Source organism: Trichosurus vulpecula, chromosome 6 (genome assembly GCF_011100635.1).
Source record: "Trichosurus vulpecula isolate mTriVul1 chromosome 6, mTriVul1.pri, whole genome shotgun sequence".
Taxonomy (NCBI): Eukaryota; Metazoa; Chordata; class Mammalia; order Diprotodontia; family Phalangeridae; genus Trichosurus; species Trichosurus vulpecula.
Window position 1 is genome coordinate 149,896,500 of NC_050578.1, and position 5,091 is coordinate 149,901,590.

At 42.7% G+C, this 5,091-nt stretch overlaps 1 pseudogene; it reads right to left on the reverse strand.

Annotated features, from left to right (window-relative positions):
* Positions 1-1,333: 1,333 nt before the first annotated feature.
* Positions 1,334-4,201, reverse strand: LOC118853930 (annotated as a pseudogene).
* Between the last annotated feature and the right edge of the window lie 890 nt (positions 4,202-5,091).

Genomic DNA, 5,091 nt, shown 5'->3' on the forward strand with positions numbered 1-5,091 from the left:
AGGCAGCTAGGTGGCACAGTCGATGGAGTGCCAGGCCTGGAATCAGGAATTCTCATCCTCCTGAGTTCAAATATGGCCTTAGACACTTACTAGCCATGTGATTCTGGGCAAGTCGCTTAATCCTGTTTGTCTGTTTCCTCATTTGTAAAATGAGTTGAAGAAGGAAATGGCAAACCACTCCAGTGTTTTTGGCAAGAAAACCCCAAATGGAGTCACGAAAAGTCAGACACAACTGAAAATGACTGCAATTATTCATGAGATGATGAGAGGTAGACAAAGACCAAACTTAGAAAGCATCCAGTCTGATTCATACTCCTCTCTTTCTTCTGGGTAGGAAATCAGAGTCTTTCAGAGAAGACTTGCCTAGCATAGAGGCTAGAGGCACCATTCAATTTACCTGTACTGTGCCATGAGCTTGACCTGTAGTTTGCCTAGGTTCACATTTGGATGGAGTAAGACTGCTCAGAAGGAGAAATGAGCTCTGAGCTTTCACAGTCATTGGCTCATTATGCCTTCCCCAGCTACTCCAGGGAAAATTCTACTCGGGCTGTAGTACACGATTCCCCACAAAAGAACCCCCTCCATCTTCTATATGGTCTACTAAACACAGGCAAATCAAAATTTAAAAAAGCATTTAGTACACACCTGCTATGAGCCAGTCACAATGCTAACTACTACAGTTACAGAGAAAGGCAAAAGACAATACCTGTTCTCAAGGAGCTCATAGTCCAGTGGAGGAGACCACATGGAAACAACTATGTACAAACAAAACATATACAGGACAAATTGGAGATATTCAGCAGAGGTAAGGCACCAGCATTAAGGAGAATTTGGAAAGACTTTTTTTGAATTAAAAAGCATTTATTAAGCATGTTTTTATATATCAAGCACTGTGAGAAGTGAGCAGATTAGATCATCCTTTCCTCAGATAGGATCAGAATCAACACAGACTGACAACGTGGCTGCAGGTAGAACTCTGCCCATTTAGAGGCTGCTGACAGTAATCTAACTGCTTGCTTGTTTTTTGTACCTTTTAAGCACTTACAAGGGATATGGCATCCAAATTGTGATTTGAAGGATGGGTAAAATTGCAATCAGTGGAGTTGAAGAGGAGTGAAGAGAAGAAATATTCTAGGAACAGGGGACTTCTGGGGAATGTTGGGGAAAATTAAGTCATGATTTTGGCAAAAGTCAGAAGGAGTATTAGTTTATGCTAGAAGGGTATATTGGGCTGAAGTCATAGAGGGCGTTCACTGCCAGGCAACGGAATGAATACAGCTTGTTCATAGCACATGAAGAGACAGCTGGAACCAGGAGTGGTCCTTCACATGCTTTAGAAAGGTAGGAAGCAGATCTCATACAAGGGGGCTACTTTGCCATGTCCACTGGCAACTGGGGAGGTGTCAATATCTTTTGGGTCAATGTTTCAACAATCCAGCTAGCAGCTTCTGTGGGGGTGTAAGATCCACCAACAGCTAGCACCCATAAAGCTGCCAACACACTGCAAAAGCATAGGTTCTTTTGATCTGCTTAACTAAGGAAAGCTATGTGAAGGGGTTGACAAGCTTACTTTAATTCAGCACACAAATATCATTCACTTAGTTCAGGGGAAGAGACCAGCACACTGAACTTCAGAACAAATTACAAACAAATTACAAACATCAACAGACAGACCAAATACAGATTCATAGTTACCAACATCTAGGTTCAGCCTGGGAGCTCAGAACAAGGGCTGGCCCAGAGTCACATGCGCCACCACTGGTGTGGGTAAGAGCTCCAAAGAATAGAAAGGCAACCCCTGGTTTTATGTCTTTTTCAGCGTCAGGTGTGAGTCACACATGTTACTCACCCACGTGACCTAAAATCGTCACATAGAGGCAACTTAAACCCACGTGGTCTAAGACCCTATGATGTCCCAAACCTATCACTCAAACTCATACGTAAAACTAGGCCCTCCCCTGAGTTAGCCCCACCTTGGGCCCCACCTTAGTTACCAATCCACACCCACATAGGTTTTACACCTAATAGGGGTTTGGGCCTGGGACTTAGCACCTAGTAAGGCTGAATGAAATACACTTAATTACTCAAAGGGAACAAAAGCCAAACTCTTCAAGGGCACTTGGTGAACTAAGAGCCCATTTTGCTTACCAACACAGTCAATGGGAGATTTCAAGGTAAAATTCTGTAAGATGGTAATAAAAAACAGAAATAATTCCATCCAAGCCAGGCTCTCACCAACACATATCCATTTTCCTGCTGAAAAAGGCATGAAGTAGTCGCTCTTCTTAAAGTTGCCACTTTCATCCAGGAAGTGACCTGGGTCAAACTGCTCTGGATTGGGAAACTCTTCATCATCAAAGAGAACAGAAGACAGTACTGGTATTATGGTAGTACCCTTTGGGATAAGATATTGTCTAAATTGTACATCTTGTGTCACTGCATGGGGCAGGTTGGTGGGAAAAAAGTCAATGTAGCACTGTATCTCATGTATCACAGCATTGGTGTAAGGCATCTTATTTCTGTCCTCCATGCAAGGGACTTCGATTTTGGCCAATCACACAATCAATTTCTTCATTAATTTTTCCTATTATCTCAGGGTGTTTCAGGAGAATCAGGAGTCCATATCTCAGGGTGGTGCTTGTTGTCTCTGTGCCTGCACTAAATAGATCAGCTGCAGTACAGACCAAGTTTTCAATAGTAAATTTAGACTGTGGATGTTGCTTTTCCTGCTCCATTTTCATGAGGAAATAGTCAACAAAGTGCTGAGGATCACTGAGGTCCAGTGTCCTTTGGTGTTCCTTCACTTCTTCCAAAATAAATTCATGGAGTAAATGAAATAATTTAATTGATCTGTGAAGAGATTCAGGGAGATAATGTACTAGAGATGGAAAAGAATTGTAGATCTGAATCCGTGGGAAACTTACGATCTTGGTGTTTTCTTCTAAAATGTTCAGTAAACATAGAAATTTCTGGTCTTTATATTCAAAATGTTTCTGGAAAATGATAGAGCAGATTACATTGCAAGGAGCACACCCAAGGATGAACATGGGGTCACATGGCAATCTCTTTTTTTTTTAACTCCTCCACAAGGTACCTGGCCTCTTCTTGGACTCGCTCTTCAATGCTCCTCTTCCCCATCCCCAAATTCCTCAGAGTCATGAGGGAGAATCGACGCATTTGTTTCCATCTCTCTCCATTGCTTACACCAAGTCCTAATCTATTGCTAGACAATTCTAAAATTGGTATATGTCCTATGTCAGCAAACTTGTCCCCATGATCAATCAGAGCTTCTTTCACTGCCTGGAACCCATGTAACACAACAAAATGCTCAACACCCAATTGCAGAGTGAACACTGGGCCATATTCTTTTGCTAGCTTGCAAAGAGATTCTGGGATATTCTTAAGGTCTAGCTGCAGTATATTGCCAATAATGGGAAGAGAAACAGGACCATGTGGAAGCTTTCCTCTTCCAAAGCCCTGCTCTGTTGTCTTTGGTGTTTGTGGGTTGAAAAGTCTGGTGACTGCCACAGCTCAAAGATTCAGGGCCCTACAGCCTGTTCCACCTGGCTCCCGGGCTGGTTGGTCCTAGCGCAGTCCACGCTTGGTTCTGCCCTGCTCTGCTCCCAACTCCATGGGATAGACCTTACCCAGCGACCATCCAGGCTGTCCTGGGCTGGAGCCCTGCTTCCCTCTGCTATTTCATGGGTTCTGCAGCTCTAGAATTTGTTCAGAGACATTTTTTATTTTGGGAGGCAGGGCAATTGGGGTTAAGTGACTTGCCCAAGGTCACACAGCTAGTATATGTGTCAAGTGTCTGGGGCCGAATTTGAACTCAGGTCCTCCTGACTCCAGGGCCGATGTTCTACTCACTGTGCCACTTAGCTGCCCCAGGGCCATTTTTTATAGGTGTTTGGAGGGACTTGGGGGAGAGCTCACTCAAGTCCTTGCTTTCCAGCTGCCACCTTGGCTCTGTACCCCCTGGAAAAACTTTTTTATAGAAAGTGGGACTATGTTTCAACAACATAGTACAGGTTTATCCTCAGACATCTTCTAGATAGATTTGTCATACATTTTACCATGCCTTCTCTCTCTCTCCCTTCGTCTTTCCTTTTTTGTTTCCTTCCTTCCTCATGGGACCCATTTGCCACATATTTAAAATTAAGGGATTGAGGGATTGGACTAGACGGTCTCCAAGATCCATTCCAGTTCCAAATTTATTATCTTAGATCTCTTCTTTTCACACCACTAAAACTTGACCTTCTCTTTAAAACATCTCATCTCTTGGCACTTTCTCCAAAGTTGGTTGCTACTTTGCTCATACTCTGTGAACCAAAGCACCAGAAGGAAGAGTTCTCATACTCTATGTTGCCCACTGTAATTTTCAGACCTTCTTCTCATAGTCTTCTCTCACAGTAGCCTCTGGCCACTTTGAATACCCTGGCATCCCAGTTTCTCAACCTTCTCCCTTGCCATGTCCTCTGTGTCTGATTGTCTGAACTGTGGTCATATGTTGGATGCCCCTTGAAGCTTCTCCATTTCTTCTTCCATATATCCAGCTCAATTGAGTTGTTCTCAATTGCCAGAATTCCAGGTTAAAGCTTTGGGGCTCAGTCAATTCACACTTAGCATTTCAGAAGCTAATATGTCCAATGCCATATGTATTCATTTGATTGGACTTTACTATAAAAACCCTAGTACCTGACTGTAAGAATAGGCTCAAGATTATCATAATCCACAAAGTAGATATTATACTCTTGCATAATAATAAAAAGTTGCCTTTCCTTTGGACAAAATATCCTATAACACCGTAAACAAATTATATTAGCAGACATCCCTTTTTCCTCTGATATGCTCTCTCTCTTAACCTCTCCTTGCAATCCCTGGTTTCTTTTGAGAGTCAGCTCAAACCAAAAGCCTTTCATGATCCCCTCACCCACAAATGTTTTCAACCTGCAAGCTACCTTGTATTCATCATGTGAATATTTTACATATTTTTCATAGTTATATATAGGTCATCTCTCCCTTTGTAATGTAAGATCCATGATAGTCAGGAGTGTTTCACTGCCTATGCATCCCCACTTCTTAGCAAAC